Here is a 14,451-nt window from a genome sequence, read left to right on the forward strand (position 1 = left end):
GAAAACAAAGTGTTTGTTGCTCGTGATGGTGTCTTCCTTGAAAAGGAGTTCCTTTCCAAGAAGACAAGTGGGAGAAATATAGAGATCGAAGAGGTTCAATCTGAGCAACAAACTGACGCCGTTGCACCGATGTCAGAAGTCGCGATTCCTAACTATTATGAGCCGATAGAAAAGGAAAGAGAGGATGAGATGGTAGATCTCGGAGATCCTCCCGCGCAAAGCGAATGTGATTCGCAGGAGAACCCTCAAGGAGTTGAGAGTGTCTCACCTGTTGCTCAAGCCCCGCGTAGGTCCGCAAGGCTGATTGAGTTATCTCAACGACAAGAGTTGTTGTTGGTAGAGGATAATGAACCCATCACCTACAAAGAAGCTATGACGAGCCCAGACTCCGAAAAATGGCTGGGAGCCATGAAATCCGAAATGGAATCTATGTCTGATAATCAAGTTTGGAACTTGGTTGATTTGCCCGATAGAGTAAAACCCATCGGATGCAAATGGATTTTCAAGATGAAAACAGACAAGGATGGAAACGTGAGCGTTTTCAAAGCTAGACTCGTGGCAAAAGGTTACAGACAAGTCCAGGGTATAGACTACGAAGAAACCTTTTCCCCTGTCGCGATGCTTAAGTCCATTAGGATTATTCTAGCAATTGCAGCTCATTACGATTATGAGATTTGGCAAATGGATGTCAAAACCGCCTTCCTGAACGGTAAACTGGAAGAGGATGTGTACATGACACAGCCTGAGGGTTTTGAGGATTCCGAGAATGCTGGAAAGGTTTGCAAGCTTCAAAGGTCCATCTACGGGTTGAAGCAAGCAAGTCGGAGCTGGAATCTTCGATTCGACGAGAAAATCAAAGAGTTTGGTTTTCTGAAGAATGAAGAGGAATCTTGTGTATACAAGAAGGTTAGTGGGAACAACCTAGTTTTCTTGGTCCTGTATGTGGATGACATACTGATCGTTGGAAATGACATTCCTATGCCTGACTCCGTAAAAGAGTGGCTTAGGAAGTGTTTTTCAATGAAAGACCTAGGAGATGCAGAATATATATTGGGCATCAAGATCTATAGAGATAGATCGAGGAGGATGATTGGACTTAGTCAAGAGACTTATATAGATAAGGTTCTTGGGAGGTTCAAGATGGAAGACTCTAAGAGAGGATTCCTACCCATGACACATGGTACGACGCTAAGCAAGACTCAGTGTCCCCGAGATCCTGATGAGCTAGCACATATGAAGAAGGTGCCTTATGCTTCGGCAATAGGATCTATCATGTACGCCATGGTCTGCACTCGCCCAGACGTCTCATATGCTCTGAGTATGTGTAGTCGTTACCAATCTAATCCAGGTGAGAAACACTGGACCGCAGCCAAAAATATCCTGAAGTACTTGAGAAGGACTAAGGATCACTTCTTGGTTTATGGCGGGAAAGACGAACTAATCGCGGAAGGCCATGTGGATGCGAGCTTCCAAACGGACAGAGATGATTTCCGATCGCAGTCGGGTTATGTCTTTTGTCTAAACGGAGGAGCAGTAAGATGGAAGAGCTCAAAGCAGACTACTGTAGCAGACTCTACCACAGAAGCAGAATACCTTGCCGCTTCGGAAGCAGCTAAGGAAGGAGTTTGGATAAAGAAGTTTATCTCCGAACTTGGTGTAGTTCCTAGCATAGAAAATGGGGTTACTCTGTATTGTGACAACAATGGAGCTATCGCCCAGGCTAAGGAACTAAGGGCACACCAGAAATCCAAACATATCCTAAGGAAGTACCACGTGATTAGGGAAATCACTGAGCGAAAGGATGTGGTCATTTGCAAAGTCGATACGGACGACAACGTTGCCGATCCGTTAACTAAACCACTGCCTCAGCCCAAGTATGAGAGTCATAGAAGGGGCATAGGTATAAAGCGCATCGATGAATGGCTTTAAGTTGTAATTGGATTAATGAAAAGGGGTTTTCATGTAATCAATTAGCTACATTCAATAAAAGAAATAAATAAGTTATTTCTGTCATTAAATAATGGTTTAGTGTTTAATGACGGTCCAAAATAATGAGGAATTCCAGGTAGGTTTATCAGATACGTGATCTGGTAAATGGAACCCTACTAAGTGAACATGGAATAGATTCATTATTGAGTCCCTAGTCCAGGTCATTGCATGGACAACAATGACTTAAGAAGACTAGCATGGGAATTGACTGATAGCGCAGTTCCATGGGCTATAGGAATATGGTATTTAAGTCAATTACATGGGTGTAGATTGGGGAATCTACACTGGATAACCCAAAGATGAGAGTTTTTCAAGGAGTTGAAAAAGCGTCACAAACTCTCAAAGGCAAGATTGGAGAGATTCCGTAAACATGAGTGCTCCACTCTTCTTATGTAAGGAATGTCGAACTTTGGTACTATCAAACACCGCGCCGTAAAAGGAGGTTATAAAGGCAGCATACTGGGGGAGACAGGATAGACATGAAGTTAAGTGGGAGTACAAGACTGGATGATGTCCTCCTATTAAGTTAGGAATAAGTATCTCTGGGCCACTTGAGGAGAAGCAACTGGAAAATGTGTGGCCGCACTCAAATGGATTAAGAGTTAATCATTTGAATTGACAGTTGTTCTCCAGATCAAGAAAGTCTGAACGGTGTGACGTATCAGATGAGATACTAAGCGACATGGGAATCGAGCATTGCACTTGTTCTAAGTACAAGTGGGAGACTGAAGGATTTATCCGTTCGGTCTGAAGGAGATGTCCTTCCGAAGGAGTGTCCTTCGACCAAGGTGGCAATGCGATCAATTTGTCAGTTAGGATAACGATGACCACACGTAAAGATCATCCAGTCCGGTCCAATTAGGGGTCGTAATGCTTTGCTAGAAGCCAACTACAATCGTCGGATCAAGGAGTTAATTCGCGGCTAACATAGACCGGATCCTACAACGGGTTACACATAAGAGTGGTAGCTTGATCAGAGAGAATTGACTAGACGGAAACTGGCTAAAGTTGGATGGGATTCAACTGAAAAGGCCGAAAGGGTCCGAATGGAGATTCGGGACAAGATAGAAGGAAGGCTCTTTGGGCCGGCCATGAGATGGCCGACCAGAGTAAGTGGGCCGGCCATATAAGGCCCATGGTGGGCTGCCCTGGCCGGCCACACTTAAAGTGTTATCAAAATACCCCTTTTCTGTGATCCAGAAATAGAAAACCTAATCTGAATGAGATTCTAATTAGGATTGGTCTATATATTGGGTCAGTTGAGAACAGAAAAGGTGTGGATTTTTCTCTAAGGAAAAATATACAGCTCTCTCTCTCTGAATATACAGCTATTGGAGAGAGAGGAATATAGATAAAAAGCTCCCGTTCTATCAATCTAGTCAAGAAGAAGAGTTCTTCTCAACCTTCTAGTAAGTCCTAGCAGTCTGAAAGGAAGGGAGATCAAGTCTATTCACTCGGTGTCTCAAGTAGAGGAGCTACAATTGGAGCTCTCGATCTTTGCATGCGATTGGAATGGTTCGAGGGAAAAACGCGTTAAGGTATTTATCCCTCTCTAGTTCATTGATTAGTTTATGCATAACGATCCTGGACAATCTAGTGTTAAACATGTGATGTTTGAGATTCCGCTTACAACACTAGTTAGTGTATAGGATACACAAAACCCTACAGGACCCCCCTTGAACGAAAAAACAGGAAGGAGTTTCATAAAGACCTCTTCATCTAAATCGCCTTGTAAGAATGCATTATTAACATCCAGTTGATGTAAAGACCACCCTTTGATAGCGACGATAGAAGGAAGGGCATGTACCGTAACAAGTTTGGCAACTGGAGCGAAAGTGTCAGTATAATTCAATCCTTCGATTTGAGTATATCCTTTAGCAACCAAACGTGCTTTGTAACGCTCGATTGAACCGTCAGATTTATGTTTTGATTTTATAAACCCATTTGCAACCTATAGGTCTTTTGCCGGGAGGAAGTTTGACAAGAAACCATGTGTGATTGGACTCCAAAGCTGAATCTCTTTGGTCATAGCATCACGCCAATGAGAGCAAGTCATAGCTTGAGAATAAGTACGATGTTCGGTGTTTGATAAAACCGAAGTGAGAAATGTACGAAGAGTGACCGAAAAAACATCAAAATTGATGTAATCCGTGAGAGGGTATGGAGCAGCAACATCCGATGAAAGGGAGGAAGGTTGAAGTGCTGAACAGATGTAATCATCAAGATGAACTGGTGGCCAGCGTGATCGCTGTGGTGGAGGGACAGTAGTAGGGACCGACGAGGGTGATAAAGTGGAGGTGTCAACAGTAACGTTGTTAGATGAAAGATTTGTACCTGATGGGGGAATAGGAGTGCCTGGAAACGAAGAAGGGTAGGGTATTTCCGGGCCCATGGAAGAAGACATGGGGGTGCCTGGAGAACTCGAAGGAATAGCCAAATCGTGGCTACCTGTAGAATCCAAATGATCAGCCAAACCGTGGCTGCCTGCAGACGCGAGAGAAGGAATTCGCTGGTCACAGTGAACAATAGGTAGCCGAGACAAATTAAAAGAGCCGTCATCATGTATGAAGATGAATGGTTGAGGTAATATCGATGGTGTAAGGGAAGGAGATAATATAGACATCGGAAAAATTGATTCGTAAAAGATAGACGTCACAAGAAATAATAATTTTCTTTGTGGAAAAACAAAAAAATCTTGTATCATTTTTGTCCGTGTGGATAGCCAACGAAAACGACCGGAAAGGAACGAGAGTCCAATTTCGTTTTAGGATGTGGATTACGGGTGGGGGAATGCCATTTACGCACCACAAAAAAATAGACATACAAAATATAATTTAAAAAGTTTTCAGAAAATATTTAATTCACATTTTTCAACCAATTAATGACCTAAACAAAAATGTGTGAATTTGATAAAAGTGAAAATTGAAATTGAAAAATATGTGTACGACAGAAACTTCTAATGACGAAGACAATATAAAATCAATCTTATAGAAAAATTAGTGATTTTTAGCCATTTTTTAATGCAAATAACTGTATACTAATTGTGTTACTAAAGAGAGATATATACTTTCAACAAAAAAAGAGTCATATATACAAAATAAAGAAAGCATCTACCTTCTTCAGTACTGACAAGTACCTCGCACTTTGAGGCCACTAAACATTAACTAGTTTGAAGAACCTTTCGCTACTACAATAATCTAATTAGCAAGGCATTCAATAACTTTGAGGTTTGTAAAAGTGCTTTCTCTAGGTGCAGTTGTGAGGAGTAAATTGGCTGATTCATATTCTTCTCATAACAAACATATCAACAGCCAGACGTCTTACCACAATAAGGGGAACCAGTTCTTGAAGTGTCTTGCCTTGTCCCACTATGGAATCATAGGATTGTGTAGAACAAACCAATAAACATAAAATAATTTAGTTTCTTGTTTCAGTAGAAGATTGCTGATATCCATTGCATGTTTGGCGATCCGCACAATAATTTAGTTTCTTTTTTCATGTCGTGCATCATAAGCGTGTCTCGTTACCTGTATGGGGGACATAGGTAGCATGCTTTGATACATTGACCATGACGTAATCGGCTAGAGATATATAATTGTTCTAAAAGAGAAGCAAAGAAACCATAAGTCCATAACATTAGGATTTACTGAACCCCAAAAGTAACTAAATGTTGGTGTCCATCTGATCGAAAATGGAGTGAGAGGCCAACCTTGATGTGCATAATGTTTTTTTAAATCTATTTTATCAAAGCTACAAGAACTAAAGCTTCCAGCAAACCAGGGGTCCAGAAACTCCTCGGTTACGCTAAACAAAATTGCACTATAACAAGTCTATCCCATTAACATACAAACAAAAGTATGCATGAAAAGATACATTCAGGTTACTCAGCATCTTAACGGTTGCAGGATTGAAATAAAGCTGCAATGTAGGTAACAAATATCATTAAGCCCGGGGTGCCAAAAGACCAATTGTAACATTCTAAGCTCAAAATAGTAGATTAATTGAGAAGTTACAACGTAAAAATCACTAAAAAAAAAAGCAGGTCCGGAGTTATATCACTTAAAATACATTCTAATTCACTACAAGAGGGATATGCAAGACACGAACATTCTTACGTGCCGGACAACAAGATCTATACTTGCATAGTGAACTTCAAATAGTTATTGATGACAAAAAGAAGAGCGAGGAGAACGAGAAGGACATTATTACGAGCTGCTTGCAAGTAAACAAACACAGCTTCAGGAAAAAAGCACAAGGTGTAACCTTAGCTACTTGTGTAAAAGGCATCCGAAACGGAACTGGGTTGGGAAAAAATTATACAATAAGAATACAATACAAAACAAAGTATAAAGAAAGGAGTATCTATGATGAGCGTACAAGAGACGAAATAAGACAAAGAAAGCATTAATGGAACAAATTAAGGATTCCAAACTCTTTGAGGAATTGTTTGGTCATAGACCGACAACGTTGTAACCATAGATGAGTATTAGGACAAGAAGTGCAAGCTCGTACTTGAATTTAACCTAATATGTCACTATACCTAATCACAACTGTTGGAGAAAGTAGAACATACAGAAAAGTCCATTAGGAGGATTCTATATTGATACTGTTTGGTATCTTTTTTAACAAATAATGCAGAAGAACAATAATATCGCTGTAGAATACATCCTCCATTAGTAGTTTGATGTCAGACAATTATATTTTTAAAGCAGTAACAAAGAATAACAATTATATTTTTAAAGCAGTAACAAAGAATAACAACGTCGCTTCATAAGTCAGAAAGGGCTTTTCTAGTTTATTTTGTTGAAATTGTAGGGTAAATTTTGTCTTGCAGGATAGATGGTGGTGCAAGAACCTACAACCTCACAAGCTGAACAACATATCACAGTGCTCTAGAAAGACTGAGAAAACTATTAGCTTCTCAGTTCATTCCTATGATGACGAAGCCAAACTCATTGATTCACAATTTAGTGCAGAAGAGTGATGTCTTAAAGATATTCTTTCACTTAACACAGAAAAAACTCAATTATGACTGGATGGCAACATTATGAAAACGGTAAAATCAGATGACCCAAAAGCATATGTTTTTCAATCATATAGAAATGCTTAGGGTTTACCTGCATAAATGTGGAAACTGATCGTATAGGTTTCTCCCCAACCTTCTAGCGTCTAGACTGCATAATCAAAAGCATAAACAAATAAGTCCTAGTGTTTTCTGGAAAACATGAAAAGAAGGGTGGCCCTAAAATATCTGCTACGCATGCATAATATCGGAGCAGTCAATTATATGATGAGCCAACAAGCAACGTCATTACTCTCATTTTCAATCTTATTGATATGCAGCTGGTATTAAAGCTTTAACCCATTAAGAAGAGTCTCAAGACAAAGCAAATGTTTTCATAATAAGAGAAATATACTGATAGATTGGAATTGATATATTAATTTCACTACATGCGATAACTTCAACAAGTGTACTTCACACATATCACTGATGTTCCCCATAGGAAAAGAAGTACAATATATTTAGTTACTAATAGAATTTCGCTCCTTGAGAATGGAAAAACATCAATGACCACCTGACAAGAACATCTCTGGTAATTTTTTCTGATATACGTCTCTTTTCGCCAACTAAAGGAGTTTTTTTTTCTCAAATACGCTACAATCTGCATATTCTTAGGTCTGTCGAAAACCATAAGCTCGAGAAATTGACATTTAAGGTGTTATCACTATGACAAAGCCTTGTAACTCAATCCATTCTATTGAGATTTGAGATATAAGGTCTTGGATGCAATTGGTTCTCAGACTTTTGTTATCAAAACTTACTATGCAGTTTTGGTCGTTTACTGTCCAATATTGAAATTATTGTGCCCAAAAGTCCTCATTAACGAGAAATAACATTCGGTAAAACACAACTCTTCTTAAATTTTACTTGATTGTAGAGGTAAAAATGAGACCCAACTCTTCTCAAGTTATTAACATTCTCTTGCAATAAAGTATAACAAAACTCATTCTAAAGACGTTGCTCCTGCAGTAGATATGATATTTATCTTTTATTTAAGCTGGAGAGCAAAAACCATAGACTACAAATAGAAAAAAAAAAGAGAAACCAAGAGATTCATTTCTAAGTTAAGAATGAAGAACTAACAAATATAATTACCTGAAATAGGAGCATAATGACCGCAAAGAGAACCTTCGCAGCCTCGGTCAAGAAGTTCACTAACTGGACTAAACTTGGGCTTCCCGTCCACCTTGGACATAAAAACCAATATAGATTGGAAAGGTGAAGTAATGTCAAATAGTTAAAATGTAAGCTTACAAACATTCGGAAGTAAAAAATACAAGCAATGTAGATATGGTACACACAAGTTTTAGAACCAACCAATGTTTCTTTGATACAATTTATAATTCAATCTAGCTTAACCAAGAGACTACATTTTTACAAGTCAAATTACATTGAGTTCAACAGACTGGATTACCGCAACCATGAAACATCCAAGAGAACTCGTTTTGGCTTGAAAACATGACAGTATTTTAAAACTCGTAAGACAATATCATGGAACTGTAGCTACCACCCATCAACCAGAAAAATGAAATAGTCAAAAAAGACCAAACAAAGTCCTCCCACATGCAAACCGACCAGCATACAATCTCCCACAACCAAAAGGACATTGAGGGCACGTGTCTTTGAAGATATCTAGCTTATGTGCCTGTTTATATTAACTCCAACCAAGAAAAAGTTGGTGATTATCGACCTCCATCAAATGCTCAAAGAGTAGAAAAAAATGCAATGCAAAATCTTGACGTAAATAATTAAAGCAATGTCATAAAATAGGAAGAAATAAAAAAAATTGTGCGCAAGGAAAACAGTATGAAAAACGATAAAAGCTGAATTAGTGAGACATAGAAATGCATCGCTTCTATATCCATTTCAAAGCAGTTCGACATCAAGAACATTCTAATGGTAGATTTATGGTACAATAAAAAACTTGTTCACGTCGTCTTCTCGTAAACATCTCGTTAGATAAGGTTTAGACATATAACATTGCATTATATATTCATATACTATGGGTGCAGGGGATAAAACCTCGATTTGCATCTTGGGAACCATTAATCAATAAATAACTTGGCCCGAAACAAATGCCATACAAAATTTAAATATTGAATATCTGAACCTAAAATATAACTATATTTAAGATAGTAGCAATACATTCTTGAACCAATCTAAATTTGCCGAAATTAAAATTGATAACCAATTGTAGTCGGAGCTCAGAGGTTACCTTATCTATACATTCTTAGTTGTTAATAGAACATGAAAATTACTATGCAACCTGTCGTCCAACTAGAGTTTATTGCAATTGATTGTTTACAGATTATACACATAAATCATATAAATCGAACCTAATAACGAAAGAAAACAAGTAAAGGATTGACTAAAAATCTATTTTCGTCTAGCCGTATATGAACAGCTAAATGCTTCCTCATAAATCATATTTTGTACAAAAAGTAGTTAGTGAACCATCTATCTAACCAAAAAGAAAAAATTGTAGCTAAACAGATTACGAAATAATGAAAAAGAGAACCAGACTATTACCTCTAGCCTTCTTGTTGATTTCAAAAATGCACGCTCTAATTGAGGGAACCTATATGAAACTTATTTATAAAATCCCCTACTTAAAACAGATAAGATCATTATCCCATTCGCACTCCAAAAGGCATATTATAGATAAGATGGAAAATAATGGGCACTTGACAACGATAAAATGATGAGTTGAATTGGTTCATAAGCAACCTATGACCTTAGCTACGGTATTTCTTAGATTTTGCCTGATATAAGTTTTACTAATTTTTCAAAGATTTGTGTTATTGTAGAAAAAAGTAGTCATCATACCCGAAAGTCAACCAACCGAATTCGACAAGTATAGATCATGGGATTCACGCGACAAATATAATTATTAGAATAATCAAAGAAAGACTTATGATGTACGAAAGTACATTCTATAGACTGATATAATGCCTTTTTAAGAAGTCCAATATTAGACCTCTATTGTCGTGATACTGTTATATCAGTTTGGTTGTTATTTACCTGTAACAGATTTCTCGGTATAGTGGACCTCACGGGTATGCTCATCGAACACCACATTTTCTAGTACTGAAAATAGAAAGATTTGGTATAAACAAACCAATGTTTGAAGGAAAAAATTGTATCAAGAAAAAGACGAAGGAGGTTAATTACCAGTTCCAAACTTAATGGCATTCCAGATAATTGGTTCTTTCTCCCTTGAAAGATCAATACACTTGGCATAACAACCACCCTCGATGTTCGAAACACCATTCTCGCTCCAACAATGTTCATCATCTCCAATTAAATACCTATTATGATCTGTCGACAATGTTGTCTTCCCGATACCTACTCAAATTTCATGTTTCTATAGATGGTTAGAACAGGACATACTAAAAGAACTCTGTAAGGACGATAATAAAAATGTTGAAGTTTACCTGACAATCCAAAAAAGATAACGACATCACCGCCTTTCCCCATATTACAACCAGAGTGCAAGGAGAGAATTTGATGCTTAGGCATTAGATAGTGGCATAACGCCGAATAGACCTTTCTTCATTTCACCAGCATATTGAGTTCCAAGAATGACCATCTCTCTCCTAGCAAGATTAAGGTCTACGCTGGTCGAGGGCATCATGTAATGGGTGTAATGGTTACACGGGAATTGCCCCGTGTTGTACATGGTGAAATCCGGTGTACTGAAATTCTCAGCTCTTCAGGGGTAGGCCGGATGCACCTGCAACTCACATATTTTTCACTTGAGTAAACTATCTCATTTATTTAGGCTAGTGCAATTCTTTGTTGGTTCGAACAGAAGATACTTATCTGATTTTAGTTTTGACTTACATGTTGTGCATGAATAAGGAGTGGTATGCTCTGGCAGACACTATCCTAACTTTGATTCGGTTTTCCGGATTCCAGTTCAGGAACTGATTGTTCGAGTATACTTATAATTAGGCATAACATAAAGTGTAAAACTGCCAAATTTGGATAGAAGAAATAATTGTAATTAAGAAAAGAAAAAATGTTTTACCTTGTCCAATGAATTCAAATAATGAACAACTCTTTGTCTATTCACCATGAAGGTGTGCTCGTCCATTTCAATGTTGGGTGAGCCTTCGAAGAGATAAATATATGGATCAGATTAACGTTAGTATCTAGACCATAGCGCAATGAGCATAGGTCTTGTTTCTGGCGGATACAGAAAAAAAAACAATTACAGAAGTAAAAAAGGAAATTAAAAAAGGAATGACAAAATAATTGACTTAAAACCTCTCAGAGACATTCTCTCAAACAGTTAGTGTCTAGATAAAGTTTAATGGTCAAAATCGTATCAACCTGCAGGATTTAATACCTTGAGACACAAAGTCAAGTTGAAGATCCGTTCTTTTCCTGTGAAATGAGAATAGAAAAAAAGCTTATCATTTTGCTTGCAAATAATCAAATAAACATAAAAAAAAAAAGCAAATTAGATTCAATTCCAAACACATCAATAAAAAAATAAACTCTCTAAATAAGCATATAAATCAGAGTTAAGGAACTCAAGGATTGTTAGCCCTAATCGATTGAGCCTTTAAGACTTCGATTTCTACAAACAAAATCAAAACCTATCTTAGGAAGTGTTCGAACTATATTAAAAATCAACCACATAAAAACTCACTGAACTCTTTCATTTCATAGATAATTCGAAAGATAATAGTTACAAAAGACCTAGACCAGAAACAAATCACATTGAAAATTGTGAGAAAACGAAATAGGAATTGAGATAGATGTTTCTAGAGAGAGAAAATGAATCAAGATGGAGTTTTTCTCATTACTTAATCAAGTCAATTACAAGGCTATATATAGCCATTGATCTTAGTAGAGAAAAGAGTGAGAAAGCAGTTAAGACAGAGAGAGTGGAAAGTTTGTTATAACAACTTTCTCTCTCCTGTCTTAGGTAGCTAACATACTTTTTAAAAACTCTCCTTCTCTCAATTATTCTTACACTCCTCTTACACCACAAATACACTCAACTAACACTCATTTGAAAACACAATCCTAACATCCCCCGTCAAGCTAAAGCAGGAACAACTTTAGATTGAACAGAGAAAGAGGGAAAAGACATTAAAGAGTGAAGGAGGGAGGAGAATAGGGGATTGGAGAGACCCTTTGTAAAGACATCAGCAAGCTGAGAAGATGATGGAATGAACTCCAAAGTCAGCATACCAGCAGCAATCAATTCTCGAACAAAATGATAATCAATCTCTATATGCTTTGTTCGAGCATGAAAGACAGGATTCATAGCAAGATGCTTAGCACTCAGGTTGTCACAAAATGATAACAATCTTACCTTCAAATTTGGGAAAGACATGAGAGAGAAGGGACTGAGAGAGAAGGGACAGAGAGAGGGGCGAATGAAGATGATGAGACGCTATTACGTTGAGTGTGTTGTAGAGAGAAACAGAAGAATAAAGTTGTATAGAGAAAGGGAAAATGGAAAGTCCGACGTTATCAGAGATAAGAGCATCTCGAATGCAACACTCAACTTACAAAACTCAATTTGACACATAGGACTACTTGAGTTTTTGACAAAAAGCACTCTCCAATGCAACACTCAACTAGAATCTCAATATGATGTGGCAACAATAAATATTGAGATACTTAAAAGAAAACTCAATTGTTGAGTTTTCTTTTGAGTATCTCAACATTTATTGTTGTATCTCAATTGGTACACATCAACATTTTATATATTAAAATAAGAACAAAAGGTAAATCTAAAGTAAATGTTGAGTTTTTTTTAGTGTTGCATTGGAGATGAATTTTGAATTGAGTATCTCAATAGTGCAACCTAGGAAAGAGAAACTCAACTCATACTTGACACATTGGATTAATTGAGTTTTTGTTGAGTGTTGCATTGGAGATGCTCTAATTGAAAATAGTAAGTGAAGGGACATGGAAGAATGGACGGACAGATTCAGTGTTGGAGAAGAAAATAGATGGCTCTATTTGTTTTTGTATAGTGGTTGTCCTACTTGGCTGGAAAATGTATTAATTTTATCCTAGTCAGATTGCCAATTGACAAATCACATTGATTTACATTAATTTTGTCCTAATCACATTGATGTGTTTTGTATAATAGATAATAATAATAATAATAATAATAATAATAATAATAATAATAATATATTGTTACCCCTTTTTGTGTAAGAAGCAAACACAAATGTTTATTTGGAAATTGTAATTATGGGTGGGTACCAGGCGAAGTCAATTAACCATAGGTTTACTCCTTCACCGGGTTGGCTGGCTTTTAGAATTAGAATTGTCTTCATGATTATATGGCGGATTCAAACGGATTATTATTAACAATGTTAGAGTTCAAAAACCGTCCAAGCCTACATATTTGGTGGTCAGAGTTTCAGATTATTTTCATCATTAAAAGGCCGCGGCTTTGGGGCATAAAGAATAATTTCCGGGGAATAAATTCTTTTGGGAATCCATGTTTTTCTGTACATTCTTGGGGGGATATTATTTTTTAACCCAAAAATTTACTTGATCAAACATTACCCCCTAATCTTCATCTTCTTTATCACCATCACAACCACAACTTTCCACTACCACCATTTTGACTACCATTTCCTCCTCTTCTCTTTCCTTTCTTCTCCTCTCTCACTTACTTTTACCCTCTCTCTCACTATCTGTCCCTATTGCTCTCCCTATCTATGTCTCTCGATCTCTCGATGTTTCTCTCTCAATCTTTCATTGTTTCTTGCTTGATCTCTCATTGTTTTTCTCTCCCTCTCACACACAGACACTGTTCCGACGAAGGAAGTGTTCCCTTCGCCAGAACCAGACCTCGATGAGGGTTTTTGGCGAAACCCTTCGAGTATTTCGTGGCCACGAAACATTTCGTGGACACAAAACGTTTTGTGACCCTGACCATTTCGTGGATGCAAAATGTTTCGTGGATACAAAACATTTCGTGGCCACGAACTCTGTGATCTCCACAGAGAGATCTATACATACTGCAAGAGAGAAAGGACAAGATAGAGGCTGCGAGAAAGAGAGATAAAGACTGCGAGAAAAAAAAACTAATCTACAGAGAGATATGTTTACAACGAGAGAGGTGAGATTGATCCACAATGAAAGAGAGAGATGAGAGTGATCTACAATGAAAGAGAGAGATCTAGAGTGAGAACGACAAAGAGATAGTCAATGAGAGTGAAAAAGATGGTGAGAGAGAGTGAAAGAGATGGTGAGAGGGAGAGAGAGAAAGAGAGAGAGGGGGAGAGAGAGAGAAGATGAAGATTAGGGGGCGATGTTTGATCAAGTCAATTTTTGGATTAAAAGAAGAATATGCCCTCTCAATCAACTTTTATTGACTAATTCTTTATTCCTCGGAGAATTTTCTTTATTCCCCAAAG

At 37.5% G+C, this 14,451-nt stretch overlaps 1 protein-coding gene across 1 annotated transcript in view; it reads left to right on the top strand.

Moving 5' to 3' along the window:
* LOC147544142 (uncharacterized) overlaps nt 1–14,451 on the top strand; it is a 100,824-nt gene that overhangs the window by 62,927 nt on the left and 23,446 nt on the right. The window lies entirely within an intron of this gene.

The sequence above is a fragment of the Eschscholzia californica genome, unplaced genomic scaffold (assembly GCF_041429995.1).
Source record: "Eschscholzia californica isolate CP2 unplaced genomic scaffold, dmEscCali1.0.p SCAF_4, whole genome shotgun sequence".
NCBI classification, from domain to species: domain Eukaryota; kingdom Viridiplantae; phylum Streptophyta; class Magnoliopsida; order Ranunculales; family Papaveraceae; genus Eschscholzia; species Eschscholzia californica.